The sequence below is a fragment of the Lissotriton helveticus genome, chromosome 1_1, assembly GCF_964261635.1.
Source record: "Lissotriton helveticus chromosome 1_1, aLisHel1.1, whole genome shotgun sequence".
In the NCBI taxonomy this organism is placed as follows: domain Eukaryota; kingdom Metazoa; phylum Chordata; class Amphibia; order Caudata; family Salamandridae; genus Lissotriton; species Lissotriton helveticus.
This window is the reverse complement of record NC_136057.1, coordinates 1,556,832,235-1,556,851,142: the sequence shown is the minus strand read 5'-3', so window position 1 is coordinate 1,556,851,142 and position 18,908 is coordinate 1,556,832,235.

Here is an 18,908-nt window from a genome sequence, read left to right as displayed (position 1 = left end):
CCGCAGGGGTCGGCTCTTAGCCCCACACTTTTCAATCTCTATGTGCAGCCGCTGGCTGCTGTCGCCAAGCGTTGGAACCTGACTATGGTGTCCTACGCTGACGACACGCAGCTGGCGGTTGCAATAAGTGGGGCTTCTGACCTTGAGGCGGCTAAGTTCCGTGAGGGAATCAGCTCAGTGGCCCGCTGGATGACAGACAACTGCCTGCAATTGAACGCCAAAAAAAAACGAGGTGCTCATTGTTGGCAGGCAGAGTCATCTCTGGGGTGATCATTGGTGGCCATCTGAGCTTGGCCCAACCCCTATCCCTGCCACTGAGGTTAAAAACCTAGGGGTCTGGCTGGACTCTAAACTTAGTTTTGTCTCTCACACTAAGAAAACCGCTGCTACGTGCTTCGGGACTCTTCGTAGGCTCAGACCCATCTTTAAATTCTTTGATGCCCCAACCAGACAGCTTATTGTACAAGCTACGATTTTGTCCAGGTTGGACTACGCGAGTTCCCTTCTGCTGGGAGCTAATCAGGCCAAACTTTCCAGACTTCAACGCGTTCAAAACGCTGCCGCCAGGGCTCTGGTAGGCTTGCCGAGATTCTGTTCGGCCAAAAAAACCATCTATAAACTTCATTGGCTCCCGGTTGCTCAGAGGATTAAGTTTAAGTCTCTTTGCCTTTCGTTTAAAATTCTGAAGCACTCCTCTCCTCAGATCTTGGAGCATTTTAACTTGCCGTATGTACCTCCACGGTCTCTAAGATCTTCAGGACTCCATCTGGTCACAGTCCCGCGCTTCAAGAGGGCTAGGACCGGTGGCCGCTCTTTTAGAGTGCTTGCTGCCAGGCTATGGAACTCTCTTCCTGTCCATATCCGTGCTATTGACGAACTTCTGGTCTTTAGGAAGGCCGTCAAAACCTTCCTTTTTCCACAGGATTCCTAGAGTTGTTATGGTTGTGTCTTTGGTACTACTTGTGTCCGGCTTTTGTCCATTATAGCGCCGGGACGCCCCTTTGCTGGGGCAGCTGCGCGCTCTATAAATCCGGCTAACATAACATAACATAACATTCCACCTGGGACACAGTTCTTTTAACCAGATTTTTAGACTGGGTATCTATCATTAGGTGGCATCTGAGTTTTCTTTGGGCCAGTCTGTCCTCAACAAGGTGTTATCCTGTTATTGTGATGAGTCTTTGTCCAGAGTCTGCTCTATTTTCTTTTCTTTTGTAAATATTAATTGGTACTTTCCAAGAGGTTTTTGATACCCCTAATCAGAGCCTGTGGTATTAGAAGACATGTAAAGGCCTTGTTTTATCTGCAAGGGTTAAACTCTCCTACACTGTGTGCCCCTATTTGCTCCTTTCTAAAGGATGCTATCGCTAGGAGAAAACAGATGTTTTTTGAGAGTTTGATCCCGCTAATCTGATTTATTTCTTTGATGACAGTAAGGCTGAGTGCCCATTGGCAGGATTTCCTTTTCATCAGTTTTTTTTTGGAGGGGGGGCTCGATTGTGTTTTTATTGGCAACATATTTTGTATCTGTTCTTATAAGATAAGTTTTATTAAGGTGATAATGAGATGTGCTTTTTACTCATAAGGTGTTTTATCTCTGTATTGTGCTTTTACAGGTGTGTTTCACTGCCGAAATAAAGTTTATCTAAGAGTCTCGCAACTGCATTCTGGATGGTCTGGAGTCTGTATAGGAGCTGTTTAGAGTTTACTGCATAGAAAGTGTTGCCATAATACAGCCTGCTGGTGATGAGTGCTAGTGTGTCGGTGTGATCTGAGGTAACCAGTTGAAGATATTCCGCAGTGTGTATAGGATGTTGAAGCAGGAGGTGAACACTGACATGATAGATTGACAGAATTTCAGCTGCATTGGCTCAGACTAAAGAGCTCTAACCTACGTGGGAATGACAGTTCTTATTATAGTATAAACGTTCATCTTTGATAACCAAAAACTATTTCTAGTTAAGAATCGTTTAGCATAAACAAATAACTCTCCTGTAGCATTTTTTACATACGGCGGTATTTATACTGATGTTCATTTTATGATGGTAATTGTATACCATAAGGTATAATGTGTCAGACAGACTCTGTAAGTCAGGTTTCACAAACATTTGCCTCCTGTACACCCTATGGTAATTATTTATTGTAAAGGACCCATACTGTCCCGAAGAAGGACACAAAGATCTTATATTGGGGTGGAACACGTAGACAGAACAATGCACTCCAATCTTTGTAGGATTGTAATTGAAATTGATTATGAACTGATATCACTGGAATTACCACTAGATATTATATTTTGAACTATGATAGTTTCTCCCCTGGTAGAACATATTTGCTTGGTTTTCTTTGAGATACATTAAATGAAACTGATTATTAACTGATATCACTGGAATTAGCACCAGATGTTATATTTTTAACTATGAAATCTTCTCTACTGCTTGACAAGGGCCCATTTCACCGGTGAATGCCTAATTGTTTCCTCTATGGAACAAATACATGTACATACACTTGTCAGCAACAAAACACACATGCAGACTGTCAACTTTAAACTAATATTTGCACTAGCAGTTCCACTACGTCCACCAATAGAACAAACTACATTACCACCCCCACCCACTTTGTAACCACCAGCCCCTTGATGACAAGCAGAAGCATCAATGCCTTCGTACTCGTTTTCAGACCAACTATATTTCAATAAACTGTACAGAACTTGTTGGGCCTACACCATTGTTGAGACCATCTTAGTTTACAGGATTGAGGGGTGTCAGACTTTATTTCACCCTTTCTTTCCATGGAGGGCCAGGGACAGAGTTCTGATTTTGCATGCGCAACAGGCCTGTATTAGTCAAGTGAGAAGGCGACAAAGAGTCATTGTCTGTGCCACTGATGGAAGAAAACAAAGAAAGGCCAAGAAAAAGAGAAATTTGTAAGATACATTCTCACCAGGATTAGCATCGGGTACCACCACTGTCGCTAATTGTGGCATAGCTATTCCCCAAAAATCTCTTTGCTCTCATTCCATTGAGTAGGGGAAACCCTTCAACAAGATAATGGATGCTCAAAATACCATACAGACTGAAAGCCAACCTAAAACACTACCTTCCCCCACCATTAAGAATACTAGCAGCTATCATAAATGGCAACCGAATATCAAGGGGAAAACCTAAAACCCTCACCACCTTCAATCTGTCAATGGTCAGGTGGATGGTTGCAATGCTCTACTCAATGGAATATTCACACAGTCAAGAGGTCTAGAGATTGGCGAAAACATTTATGCACATAAAATGTCTAACATAGCAGAAGCTAAGCTCTTGACACCTGTTCACCTTCACTTCATCTGCTGAGCATGTACAAAAAGGCTGATTCTGCCAAAGGATTCTCTTGATGGGGTATATACAGTGTTGACTGTAGCAACACTACCACCAATGAAGTGAGGAAGCATAGAATAGGAGGTAAAATTACTGTATCAAAGAGCTGCTACTCCTGAATGCACAACCACAAGACCAATTTTCAATGACTGGGATGCAGTGGTACGTCCACAATTCTACCTCTGCAAAATCAACTACCACTGAGCTACATCCCATCACTCTGTGACTCACCCCCAGCCATGGGAAAGTACAAGGTAGACATAACAGAGTATGTGTATCAATGGATTGTTCCAGTGAGAGTGAAAACGTAAGTCACGCCTGTATCCTGTTCATATTCTTCTATGAAAAATAGTTTTATGAATCACATATGCAACCTAAAATGTATAAATAATTTCTTGCTTCTCTGTTTCACCCATATTATTTTAATATCTATGTATTACCTTTAGTTAAGCCTATCAAATGCCATGGATGCAGTTTAGCAATTATAAATATGACACTTAGCAGAGTTAAACACATCCTACTGAGGAAGAAGACATTCTCACCCATGAGCCTAGCTCCAGGCCACTCAGTTGTTAAAATTGTTTGCTTCAAGGTTATGTCATTTTAATTTAGTTTCATGAATTTTTTCATGGTTACTTACTTTCACCAGCAAAGTGTTGTTTTTCAAAGTATATATTGGTTGTGTCAATATTTTATTTCTTGGGACTTTGCATTTTGTGGTTGTGTTTAACTGCACCACATATCATCTTAGCCTAGCTGACTTTGATACATCCACTGATACCCCTAGTTTTGGAGATTGATCTCTCTTTCGTTCTGGCTAGGTTCCTAGGCAAGGATTTACAAAAGACTCTTACTGTCATCTTGGCGAATGAAGGTAAAAAAACATAACTCAAGAGTACTATTATTTACACCACAGTGGCTTACTGGTATCATCATATGTTTTGACGACCAGGAAGAGCCTTAAGAGTAAGACTCCATTGGACCTTAGCAAAGTACTGTACATCCATACTGACACACTACTCATCTGATCTATGAGTGTCATAAGCGTTGAGTGATCCTTTTGCCATGGGCTGAAGCCTGTCAACATCCTGTGTCTATGTAGCACTTAATTTGTAGTTTTAGGATCATAATGTTTACTTAGGAGACTAGCAGCCTACTGCTGCCACTGCCAAATGCAAGGTTTTCTGAATTTTAAGGATTCTTAGTCTTCATGTCCAGCCGTGGTCCATGCAGGTAAGAGTGGTGGGGCAGTGGAGCCAGGTGGGAGGGATTTCGCTGGATGACGACGAGGGAAAATTAAATAAAAAAATAATGTTTGCTCGTCATTTGCTCGTCATCGTCAGTCGAAGCCCCCCCCCACCCAGCCCCACAGCCCCACAGGCTGCAGCTGTTCATGTCTTCTCATGCCTTTTTTATCAACCCTACAGTTCTTGCATGTGTATTAGTCTCTCAGATTCTTTGCCAACCCTGCTTCCAACCTTTTCCAGTGCTTTTCTTTCTTTGTCTTCCTTTTTCGTTCCTAATGCTCTCTCCTCCTCTGGTTCACAAATTAATGACAAAATATTAGCCCCAGTCCCCAAAAATGCGTGTCAGTGTCCCCCACCACCTGCAAGGCCAGCACAAATAAAGCACTGCTTTGTTGTCTTCTCTGAACCGGCGCTTAACGTTGCAGCCTCCAAGCTATACAACATTCATTATTTGATTTTTGAATGTCTGCTATTTTTAAGTGCAGGTGGGACTGATTGATAGGTTCATCAATGTCTGGCACCCCTTGAAGCTGTAAATGGTAGAGGAACTCCTGCGCACCAATGTAGTCAGGTCTGCATCGCATACCACGTGCCACCACAAAACCTGGGTGCACATAGGTTAGTTTAGGTGGGCCTCACCTCTCTGCATCACAGGTCAAGGGACGATGCACTGGCCGGAAGCTGTGGAGGGTGAGGCACCTGAGCTGTGCTGAACTTGTGTGACGAGATTGCTGCTACTTCACGCCTAAGGGGGCCCGTTGCATCACTTCCATCTGGAGGTTCCCCAGCGGACTTGGTGGCGACTGCTGTACCCAGACTAGTGAAATCTCACCTGGCTGAGGCTCCTGCTGGCTGAGCTATAGAAGTGGAGAGAGTGCAGCACATTTAGCCCTGTTGTCAATATCCAGGTGTGGAGAAGGTGGGACGCGTAGCAGAGGAGGCCCAGGGGTCGAGTTGGGCCCTGGACTAGTGCCTGTGGGTGACCCACACCGTGCCCTGAGCAATCCCTGCGCTGCAGCTAACCTATATCAATGAGGGCACTGCACAAGACTGGTAGGGGACTCCACTAACTGGCTCGAGTCACTGAGATCAGCCATTGGTGGCAGTGAGTGCCAGGGGCACGGGCCGGTTCGTGCCCTGGCCCTTGGGTATGCAGCTTGATCCACTGTTAGATAGGAAGATGCAACCGGATGGTGCTGCCTTTCCTTTCCGCCTGTTAGTTTGCTTTTGGGTGTATGGTAGACTATCTCTTAGTGGTCTTAGTGGCATTTGGTTGCTGCTGCTATCCCCATCTACTGCTGCTGGTACCTCTGACCTGGTGGTCAGGTGCTTGAGTCCCTCCTCCATCCACAGGCTCCTGCCTGCCCCTCATCCATGGTGGTCCAGTGTAGAGGGCCGCTGATGTGCAGCTTGACTGCCCTCCTATCCCTCTTTTCTGCTGTTCCTGTCCATCTTTCTGCTCTTCTCTGCTGCTTTTCTACCTTTCTTTTTGTGTTATCTTTGCTTTGTTTGGCTTTGTTTTTCCTTTGCTTTTTTTCGGCGTCAATACCTAATCTTGCTGGTATAGGGTCAACAGATTTACTCTCTATAGAGTTTATACAAACCACCAACCCACAATGTCCAGAACCCACAAAAACGTGGACCACAAGCAAAACTGCAGAGGCAATTCCAGCTGAACTGGGTAAATTTCACAGCTGGGGTATAGATATCGCCCCTTTCCAAAAACCAGCCTATCCTTCGCCACTACTAAGCAAGCCAAGCCCAGTACCAAATATACACCAAGGGCACCTGAAGGGTGTACTCAGAGGAGCACGGGGAAGTTCTCGCCAGCAGAGTGACAGTAGCAACAGGGATCGATATGAAAAAGCTCCATGGGCAGCTGCTAGAGTAAACCAAGGTGCAAACAAGGATGCAATATTGCGCACCATCATCTCACGAACAGTGGAGTATTGACGTGATAGGCAAGACAGTAGTCACAACAGAATGAAGGAGCCTCTTCTCAGATTTTGCTCGTGGAATATAAATGGCTTGGCAACTAAAACAGACAACCCAGACTTCCTGCAGTATGTAACAACTTTTGATATAATTCTTCTACAGGAGACTTGGCTCCTGGCTCCTCAGCACATTGAAGGCTATACATGCTTCGCCACTCCAGCTACAAGGATGGGCAGATTCGGCCACTGCTCTGGGGGGTTGGCAATCTACGTTTTCACCACAAGCATACCTTTAATAACCCGTATGGTTTCGCTATCAAATGTAACGATAGCAGCCACAATTACAATCATCATAGATGACGAAGAATTGGAGGTGTGTCTAATCAATTCATACGTCCATCCTAAACGCAAAGTGAGAGATTCAACAGCACTTGTTGAACAGGTAGCAAAGTACGCGACAGTGATGGAAAACCCAACCTTCATTCTGACAGGGCATCTAAACCAATATCTTATAGGCTTGTCACAAGGAGAGGAGGTAGTTTTACAAAATGGTTTTCATAATATTCCCACACAAATTCTTCCACCACTTAGAAAGTACCGCAATAGCTGCCTACTTGCGGATTTAGAACACCTAAACCTCCGAGCTTTAAATGGAAGATTTCCGGATGACATTTCACCAGTTGCCTCCTATTATTCCCCTACGACAAGTTCTATACTGGACTACACCTTTGTAAGTCTCGCTCTCTTCCCATATATATCTGGGTATAGAATGGGGGATAAGTGTGATAGTGATCATCGCCCCCAAGAATTCCAAATAATAGCAACTGCATCAAGACAAATCAGCATGGACGCAACAGTGGGGTCGATCTTCACCTCCAACTTAAAAAGGATCAAATGCACAACAAACAATATTAATTCTAAGGCCGAGGCAGCAATTGAACTCTTTAGTTCACCAGCTTTCAGTTCAGTAGATCAAATAGATCACTGGGAACAGTTAATTGCCAAGCTACTAGAGCGTTATGCAGAAATTTCCTCTACAAAAAATAGCTCCAAGAATGCTTGAGAAATCAATAAAATTTCAAAGGAGCAAAGTGCACACGTGAAACATCTAAAAAAATCAATAAATGAAAGTCTCCGCAGGCTGAGAAGACTCCCAGAGAACGCCACTGCATGAGCCTCCTTGAACAAACAAAGGGCGAAATTAAAAAGTTCAAAATGGAGTATCAACAAGGAGCGTGAAATGGTACTTTGGGCAAAATTGCTATACGACACAAATAGCAACAACAGCGCCCGCTTCTGGAGGACGGTGAACGGGATTATCCATCCACGCCATAAGGGTATTGGGTCAAATATTGTGGAAGCAAATGGGGTTAAATACCTTTTTACACACTTTAATAACCAGACAGTGCTGGATCTCAAACGGCCAATAGCAGGAAAAGTGAAGAATTAGCTGGAGCTACTAAAACGGAGATGAGGGAGCAGAAGCAGACACACAAAGAAAATAGCCTATCAGGCACAGATAATTGTTTTACGCCTCTTTTAATCAAAAAGCAGATTGTCAAGGGGAAGAAGGAAGGGGCTCTGGGACCAAATGGAATTCCACCTGCTATGTTCAAAGCTAAGATTGAAGACTGGGCCGAAATCCTACAACTGTTATTTCTGTAAGTTAGGCGGCTAAACAGAATACCGGAGTCATAGAAGGGCTCAACGATAGTGCCAATTCATAAAAAAGGTGACAAGTCGGAGCCCAACAATTACCGCCTAGTAGCTCTAATAGACAATGACGCAAAATACTTTGCGGGCACAATCCTAGAGGAGCTGACAAACTGGGCGGAGTTGAACTCGATAATACGGCTGAACCAGACCGGTTTCCGTAATATGGCCATCACATCTACAAACATCCTCACAATCTCGCTAATAATCGATGCAGCTAAAGCATCAAAACTTCCCTTATACTTATGTTATATTGATTTTAGCACTGCTTTCGATAACGTGGAGAGGGAGAGACTGTGGGGGAAATTGGCTCAATGGGGTTTACCACAGTCTACTCTAAACATGCTGAAACTTCTGCACACAGATACTTGGGTGCAGGTGAAACTAGGTGGCGGTCCCAACAACAAAGGGACTGAAATAGGGATGTGTGCTTGCACCAAACTTTAATTTATATATGGCTGACCTTCCAAAAGCGTTAGAGACCTGTAACTCACATTCGCCGAAATTAGGAGGGAAAACATTGTCCAATCTTATGTACGCAGATGATTTAGTTCTGCTTAGTCATACCTATGTTGGTCTCCAGCACCTATTGAGGGAAATGCAGAACTACGCCACAGCAAACAACCTAAAAATAAATTTCAGCAAGACACGGACAATGATAATGAACAACAAAAAGCACCTCCATAGAAATTGGTTCCTTGGCGGCACAAAACTAGATCCAGCTCAGGAATACAAGTACCTTGGAGTTATATTCGACAAGGAAGGGTCATTTCGTCGCCAGTAAGAGGAAGTTAGAAGAAAAGGTCTGCTGATTGCCCTAACGATGAAAAATCTCGCAAATAAACTGATGGGGCCGACCCTGACTTCGCTTCTGAAAGTAGTCCAGGCTAAACAAATCCCCTCAACTGCTTATGGCAGTGAGGCAATGAGGGGAAGGGATGCTAACGAGTTGGACATTACGCAGGTCAAAGCCTATAGAATTATGTTCAGCCTTCCATCCTACACATCACCTGCTCAAATAAGGTTGGAGTTTGGCATCCTACGGCAAGATCCAGCTAGGTATGGTGCTTATATCATCTCCTTGCACCAGGCTAGAAATGCCCCCACAAATACGCTAAACAATCTCTTGTGGCGGGATATACAGCATAGGGAGCATTCCCAAGCCAGAAGCTATTTTCAACTAGCCCTAGAGTCTACTAAACTCACAGAACTCCGGGATGCGCAAATGGGCTATCACTATTTTAAAAAACTGGTCTGGAAAACCTTAAAACAAATCTCTCTGGTCGAGGACAAAGAAAGCTTCTCAAATAGATCACACGCCTGGATGACTCTCAACTCCTATAAATCACTGGCTCCACAACCATTTTTTAGCCAGGGTTACCTGAAGTCTATTAAAACTAATTTTTTGAGGCACAGAATGGGAATCTTTCCGTGCGCTCAGCATTTTCCTCCATGGCTAAGGACACCAGCACAAGAGCAGTGCAGGCTATGCAAAGCCAATCAAAGTGATATTTTACACCTGATTTGTTTATGCAAGGAACTGCAACAAGCTCGGCGACAGCTTCTCAAAGAACCCCTAATCTGCACCAGGAGACAAGCGGTGCTAGCTAGCCTGTTTAAACCCAGAAAATATACAACTTAACTGCAGATTGATAAAATTTGTTATGCTAGCTGATGAAAAAATGTTAAAAACAATAAAAACTGAAATAGGCACTGGCACTGCAGGACACCACTGACAGGAACATGTCCCAATCTAGATCATACAAGGACATACTGCCAGGTTGTAAGGGAAAATCCTCGTAACGAGTGGAGCAAACCTGAACAAATCAAACACATCAACCGTATTAAGAACTACATGGCTGGTAAAAAGGAATACGAGACTGCAATCACAGCATTACGTTTTATAAGGACTAATAATATGTTTATAATCAATCTTGATTTTATATCTGTAAAGTCTTATCGACCAATGGGTCTTATTTGGTTTTTAACTTGAGAATTTCCTCTCATAATTTTTAAAATTAATAAGGAAGTGGAATAGGCGGAAATCATAAACATTTTTTTATATATATCTTTGTATTCAGTATTTTTTGTGGTAATATTGCAATGGTTTTAAATAACTATGCAGAAATAAAGAACCCTGACTGTGAACCCTGACTTTGCTTTTTTTCAGTTCCTTTTTTCACTGTCCTCTCCATCATTCCTGCTGCGATCCTCCACGTCCCACCCACTCCAGTGTCCTTTCCTGTGTTTCCTACCTCCCAGCTGTCCAGCCTCCCCACAGCACTACTTAATGGTGGTCGCTGTGCGCCCATGCACAGCGGGCGTGCCACTGGTGCACTGAAGGCAAGCCCATGTGCATCCATTTGCCTCTCTACTGCCCACAGCAACAGGGGCCCTGCCTCTCGGACACTACACCGCCACGATGCCAGCACTATCCTCACCCCCAACCCTGGCCGCCACACTGCCTGCCATCTAGCATCACCGAAGACTACCCTTGCACCCTGCACCTGCCAAAACAGCAAAAACTCCTTCTGTCACATCAGCACACTGGTGCCTCTTGCCACCCAGCGAACAAAAGGGCTCAACTGCATCCTCCTCAACGTGTGGTCCCTCCATAAATATGCCACAGAAATCTGAGAACTCCTCAACGCCACCTCCTCAGACACCGCCTTCTTCATGGAAACCTGAACCAACCTCTGCTCTGAACTGGACATCACCATCACCATCTCTGACGGCTACAAAAGCACCCACAAGAACCACCATGCCCGTCCAGGAGGAGGCACAGCCATCGTCATAAAAGCACACTCCGACTGACCAACAGCAACCATGGAACACCTCCGCTTACAGATCCGGACCAACCTTAACACCACCCTCCATGGTACCCTCGTCTACAGGTCTCGGGCCCTAGAATGTCACAGGGATACTGCTCCTACACAGAACTGTGCACAGAGACCCAGGACATCAGTTAATTGTGGTGTACCAAAAAACTCACCTTAGTGCGTAGAAACCCTACCCAGCTAGCATCAGTGTCACATTAGCTCTTCGTCCTATAGCAAAGGAACCAATGATTAGATAACCCAGAACATGCAACTTAGGTTATACTCAGGAATGGTGGGAAGCAAGAACACTCTTTCGTTATACTCTCATACCAGTCCACAACAGGAGTAAAAAAGAGACACGGGTAAGGTTAAAATATTTATTCTAACGATGTGCTCTAAGATGCAGTATCTTTGCTAACATAAGCAGGCATATGATTAGAAATATTATGATCAGCATTGTTACAATTCCATAAAACACAAAGGGAGAAATCATATTACAATGATGGTGAAAATAGGTTCCATAGCGCCCAGTGAATCACCCTCCCTAGCTAGGAACTATGTATTATACAATATAGAAGGTATCTTAGGCTTGTTTGGAGGACCCCATACCTCCAAGATCAACAGGTGTGAAACACATCAGGATCTGCAAAAGCTCTCTGCTCGCTAGAAAAACAGGCTTCTTCCAAGTGTCTGAAATCATGCTTACAGTGTGATATTAAGGGCGCCAGAATCACGTTGGCTTGCAGCTGCATATATGTTATGGCTTGAACGTGAGCCGATCAGCCCGGACAACAGCTACCTTGTTATGATAACCTTGGAGGTTTTAGCACTCAGTGTGCAGACTAGAGTCACAATGTAAGTCTAGGGATGCTGAAAATAAAGCCAGTCTCATGTGAAGCATTTCACGCATCCTAACTTACAACAACAGTTATATGCAGCGTTGTGTGTAAAAGCAGCAGAAAGGAAAAATTCTGTATAAACTTCTAACAAGCCCATGCTAACAGTGTTAATAACAAGGCGCAGCCCTCACTACAAGAACCCCCATTCTCTGATGCCATCAAAGACCTCATCATACACCAGGCTCTACCATCCACCGACCACATCCTACTCAGAGACCTCAAGTTCCACCTTGACAACTCCAGTGATCAGAACACTAGCCCCCTCCTGGGGAACCTCACCAACATAGTACTCAAGCAGCTAGTCACTGCACCAACCCACATAGCCAGACACATGCTTGAGCCCTTCTTCTCCACCAGCGGGAACTTTAACTACAGCCACACCACCGAACTCTCCTGGACCGGCCATCATTGTATACATCACGCCTTCACCATGCCCACCATACACCACCATCATCACTGCCCCCGTCGCAGCTGAACCTAGGCCACTGAGAACTTCTCATTCACTCCCTCAGCACCACCACTCATCCAACTCTTACAGACGCCAACACCACAGTGCACTACTTCCACCAATGGATCTCCAACTGCACCAACACCCTGGCACCCCTCAGATTAGACCAGTCAAACAACACTCCAAGAAGGCCAACTGGTTCACTCCCGTCCTCCACTAGTGCAGACGCACCTGGAGACATCTTGAGAAGAGATGGAGCCACAACAATACCCCTGAAACTCACACAACCTTCAAATCCGACATCAATGATCAATGCACACCACACAGAGGAAGGGATAATACCTTGGATTGATAGGTTTTGTGCACATAGGTGTCTCTTCCTCCACAACATCAATCAACTCTGTAACACCATGGCGCAAGGGTGCCTGTGTTGGCGCATGGCAGGCATTGTGCAACAATGTAGGGGAAAAATTCAAGGAGGCTTATTCATGAGTCCCTTACGACAGTTTAAAGCCATTTTCTTGACGTACTTGCAGCGTTAATTTTGCACCACGTTGCACCGTATTTACACAGTGATGGTTCTAGGCATATGCTTGACCTTGTTAAGCCTTATGTCACATTTTACCTGCATCAGGTAGGATGTATGCAGGGTGGGTGTTCCCATGCCACAAAGCCTTATAGGAGTGGTGCAGTGAATTCTATCAGATTTCACTGTGACAATTCTACGATGCCACTGCGTCAAAACCTTATGCCTGCCTCATGGTGGCCGTAAGGGTGACACAGTGCCATAGGGATAGCCTGCCTCATGCATTGCTGGAGTTGCATCATGCATGTGACGCAAGGGCAGTAATACGTGACTTTAGCACTGACAGATATGTCAGGATTCCAGACGAATCTGTCATTAATTGTGCCATGGAGCGCCGCACAGTAAATATAGTGCATCCATGGTGTCGCAAGGAGGACACAGTGAAAGTGTTGCAACGCTGATTTGTGCACAACGATCCAACACTTTTCATGAATGAGGCCTAGGAATGCTCCCTATCTTATTGATAGGGCGTATTCCTGAACTTTTGTTTGTTTTGGCACAGGGTAGCGCAGCAATATTGCTTGCAGCGCTGTCCAGCACCCAAACATCTTATATGTGGGCCCAAGTGTTTGCACCAATTTTGAGACCATCTATTTTATGGTCTTAAAAAACTGCCTCTAACTGGACTTAGAGGCATTTTTTTCTGTTTTGCACCATACAAGGAAGGCCTTGTAAATATCGCAAAGTGTGGTCTGCGGCAGTTTTTTGACATGTACCTTACATCTCATTTTTATTAAGTCCCGCTAACAGAAGTTGCGATCTTGAAAATTCACGTTTACGCTGAAAAAGTGCAGCTAACTGCAGTTGGCTGTAACTTGTATATAAGGCGATAAAAAATGCCACCAACGCATCAAAAAATTGACACTACTGCAGCGTTAAGTCCATGTAAATATGCCTATGTAAAAATTAAATCAACTTTATGTGCGTCATCAGAGGTTTTTTTTTCAGTTACTTGGAAGTTTTTTGTTGTGTGCACATTGTAATGCAAAATACCTCTCCATGCATATCACAGGTATGAGAAACTGGGTTTCTGTTTGACTGGGGTATGAGCAGAAACCACAGTCCTTGGCAGGGTTAGGCACAAGCAAACCCCAAATTAACCTGTGCTAATCCCCCTGGTAGCTTAGCACAGAGCAGTCAGACTTAACTAAGAGGCAATGTGTAAAGGATTTGTGCAACACTTCAAATGGTAAAACAGTGAAAACAGCACATAAAAAGTATTAAACACCAATTTAGAAAAATAGAGTTAAATGTAATAAATAAAATAAAACAAAAGCAAAAAGAATCCAATGTGTAGAAGCAGAGTTTAGAATTTTTAAGATAACGTGCAAAATAGTGTCTAGAAGCCAAAAGGGCCAAACACAGCTATCTGGTAGCTCTGGGCAAGGTCAAAATCAAAAGTTCAGGCCAACCGCGATGGAGCGCAGGTTTGATGCAGTCCCAGATTAGCCCACTGAGGTGTACCTTGTCACGTGTTGTGCGAAGAGTCCCGTTCATGTTAAAGAGGGTCGAGGGGAGCAAGAAGAGTGTCACAGGCAATAGTCTGCATGACGCAAACAGCAGGCTGGGCATCGCAGATGGGTGGGCTAGAACTTCACAGTGGCCTGTCCATGCTGCTGGGCGAAGAGCTGGGCTGGCAGAAACTTGTGCTGATTTTCGAGGTGCTAGGTCTTGGTGCGAACAGGCCCACTCATGATAGTAACGAGCCCAAAAGCTTTATATAAGACCCCCAGTGTCACATCTAGGGTCCAGAACCTGAGGGGCACCACTTGGGGTTCAGGAAATTGCTGTTGCTGGGTCCATGAGCTGGTTGGGAGGCTCAGATCAGGAGGCCATCAGATTATCCCTTGGAGTCACTCTGGAGTCATGGGTTCAAGATAAAGTTGCAGGTCCAGTTTTATTTTACCCCAGCCAAGAAAGCATCAGTCAGCAGGTCAGCACAGCTGGGCAGTAGTTCCCTAGAAGCAGCAGTCCAGCCAAGTGACAGTCAAAAATTGAAATTCAAAAGACCTTTATTCGAATTTCATAAAATTCATAAAAGCAAAGAATACATTTCAATTGTCCCATAAACTCTTTGTAAGACAGTTTACAATATCAAAAGATTTAAAATTATTACAGCTTTCATATGTCGAATTTCATGGGGTTTCCATCATTTTCCGGGCACGGATTATCAATTTCAAAAAAGTACTCGTGCGGAAGACCAGTTTATCAGTGTCCGAAGAAAGCAGCATTATATATGTATCCCCTAAAGAAAGAGGTCTTCGTTTTCTAAAATATGATAATAAAAACCATTTGATATATTTTAGATAACATTTACAGAAGAATAGAAAATGCAGATCATTTTGTGTGCTCATTCCATCACAAGGACAAGGTTTAAGATGTGATGACTGATAAAGACCCAAAGGGAAACATAATAAAAATGTTACCGTGCCCGCCCTTAGGCGAAACAACAGCGATCTTTCCCAATTGGTCATGGGCAGGGTAAGATATAGTGGGGATGGATGCCTGTTCAATCTGTTACCCGTATAGGTCACAACTGATGATTTGAATAATTCAATTCCCATTCTTTCCGAGTTATAAAGTGCGTATAGTGCTTGTTTTATCTCACTTTTGTTTTTAGGGACTATTATAGATGGATCAGAAAAAAGGTCTTCCCTGCCCACTGCGCGCAGGGATTTAAGAACTCCCGCAAGCCAGGGGATTGCTGATCCGTTATCACAGCTCAAACAATCATTAATAATATCCTGAGTTAGGGCGGCAGAATTATTTTTCCAGATTCTAAGCCAGAATAGAGCTGGTCTAGACCTAATAAAATCACATGTATAAGGCGGATTTAATTCCTGATGACAAATAAATTCAGATGATGAGATTGGGGCACCCAAAACCTTTCTGCAAAAGCGATTTTCTTCTCTTTGAATGCTGTGGAATTTTCCCAGGCCCCACACTTCTGCCCCATATGTGACTACTGGTACGCACTGTAATTTAAAAATCTTTAAAATAGCCATAGTGGCACCTGTTTTCTTCGGACGAGGCCAGCTCAAGATGAAGTTGATGGTTTTTGAGAGCTTGCCCGTGGAGTGGGCCAAATGCCCACTCCACGAGCTGCTCGCAGCAAAAAACATCCCCAGATATGGGAACATGCTCACAGAGTCTAACTTATCACTCCCCACATGTATGGTTTTAAGCTTCCGTTTCCCAGGGCCACATGGCATAATATAAGATTTTTTAAAATTCACGCGTAGGTCTAAGGCCTCTATGTATTGTACAAAGGTTTTAACAAGTAGACGTAATGCGTTTGGCGTGCGGCCCATAAGGACCGCATCGTCTGCATATAGGAGGACCGGTAATGGTTGCCCCTTAATCATCGGAACATCTAGTGTCACCTGTTTTAGACAATTACTTAGTCCATTATTGTAAATAATAAAAAGCAGGGGTGCTAAAACGCACCCCTGTCCGACCCCTCTTCCTACTTTAATTGGGCGGGAGACTTCCCCACCCGTCCCAATTCGAACTTGCGCTTTAAGGTCGGTGTGGAGATAAGCTAAGAAATTTACATGGGTTTCATCCAATCCATAATTCAATAGGATGGACCATAGTTTAGCCCTATTGACTAGGTGAAATGCGGATGAAAGATCCATGAATGCGAGGTAAATCGGGGAAGATCGAGCAAGGTTGTACTTGTCGAACACTAATTTCAGATTCAAGCACTGCTCAACCGTGCCCACCCTACTTCTGAACCCCATCTGACAGGGATCCAATAATCCACAGTCTTCTGTCCACTCCAACACCCTGTTATAAAGAACTCGCCCCAGGATCTTTAAGGTATTATCTAAGAGCGAAACTGGTCGATAATTAATCGGGTCTGCTCTACCGCCCTTTTTAAATTTTGGGACGATAGTGCTAGTAGACCAAGTATTAGGCATGGGCACTAGGGGCAAGCTGTTAAAGACGTTAAGAAGAATTGGTGCCCATAAGTCTGGGGTCCACTTAATAACATCTATTGGAAGTCCATCCGGACCAGGAGCCTTATTTCCTAAACTCTGTCTCATAGCCATTTCTACCTCCTGAAGCCCGATCTCCAGGCAACGCAGTTCCCCGGGGGCAAAACTTGTTATATCCTCAGATGGGGTGGCATATATTTTAGAGAAATGGTTCTCCCAAACGCTGCTAGTTATGGTGCAGCTTATTGTGTTCAATGGTTTACCCATATCTTGCATTTTTCTGACGGCTGACCAGAAGAGAGCACTACTCTTCTGGGTTGCACATCCAGCCAGTTCCTCCCACTGCTCAGTTACTAATATGGCTTTCCGCTCAGCAATTCTAGTTTTATAAATTTTCCTTGCTATCTGTACCTCTAAGGTACATCTAGGTTTTGCGGTTAATACTCTGCGCAGCGCCCTATTCGCTGCCGAACAGGCAGAATCAAACCACCTAGGAACCTTCTCTTTTTTGGATAGGGGAACTGATAAGCAGGTTTTTATTACAGAACATAGTTTTACAAAATCCGTAACTACCCTTAAACAGTTCCCGTCAGATAATAAGCAGGAAGTTATCAGGTGGGAGTAATCCTTTTTCACGGTTTCTAATATAGCGCCGCTATCGATTCCCCTCCATTTCAGTCGCAGGCCATCTCCTGAAGGGGTGTTGTCTCTAGCTCCATAAAGATTAAGGTATGCGGGACTGGGACCTAGTCGTAAGGCAACCATAAGGGGGTTATGATCTCCAAATGAGGTTTCCAAGACTTTACTCGCTATTATAAGGTCTATTAGGCGGGAGGACATGAAGATAAAATCAATGGTCGAGGAACAATCTCTGCCTCTAAAAGTAGGGACGTAGAGTTTACTGTGGATGTGTCCGGCTTCCATAGCATCACTAAGAATGTGCTCGGTTAGCAGGTTATCTAATTCAATCCCCCTTCTTTCAGCTTGGTCTAATTGGGATTTGTCCTTAACCCAGTGGTTCTTTGGGATTTTCGCATTGAAGTCCCCCCCAATGAGGATCCCTATTTCCTCCTCTGTGACTATATTTAATTTTAAATTTGTTAAAACATTCGAGAGCTCTCTAAAGTTGTTATTTGGGACAGAGTGAAAATCGTTATTATAAAAATTTATTAAATAAATCCGAGTCTGTCTCTTATATTCTAAAACCTGTAAATTCGGGTTCGTAAATGGCAGTTCCCTAATGGTCCCCCCGGCAGATATTCTAATCCCAGTAAATAATCCACCTACTGCACAACCAGAAACAGGCCTAGGGGCTGTCACACAGAAACAGTGAAAAACCTCTATGTATAGTTTGTCAGTGGCCCATGTCTCCTGGAACATAATAATATCTTTGCCGTCTAATAACAATACCCAGTTTGGGTCTAACAATCTTGAATCTAACCCGGCAACGTTCCAGCTGAGAATAGTCAACTCAGGTTTACCAGTGGAAAGTTTTAGATTGGGTGTATCCCTTCTTACGTCTTTATCATTAAGTGGCTCAGTATTTGACGACTTTCGGTATTCATTCCCTTGTAAGACTATTGGGAAGGTTATTGGATCATGTCCTACCATATCATTGGTAAACTTTTTTTGAGTAGATGCTGGGTCTTCCCATGTTTTGTTTAGCTCCTGGGGGTTTATGCCGCCCATCTTAATTACTGCATTATGACTGTCAGCTAAACCTATTGTCCTTGTTTTTGTGCTAGCAATGGGGCAATATTTTATATTGTCAGCCCCCCCATTCTTATCTGACCTACTTAGGAGTCAGTCTACTTCCTCTAAACCTGATAGAGGTGCGAAATGATTATTAGCGGTAAAGGTTTCCAGTTGACACAAAAGTGACATGGTACGTGGGTATCGTGATCTGTGTGTTCTCTGTGGGTGCCCTACTAAGGCCCTAGGATAAAAGTAACTTAG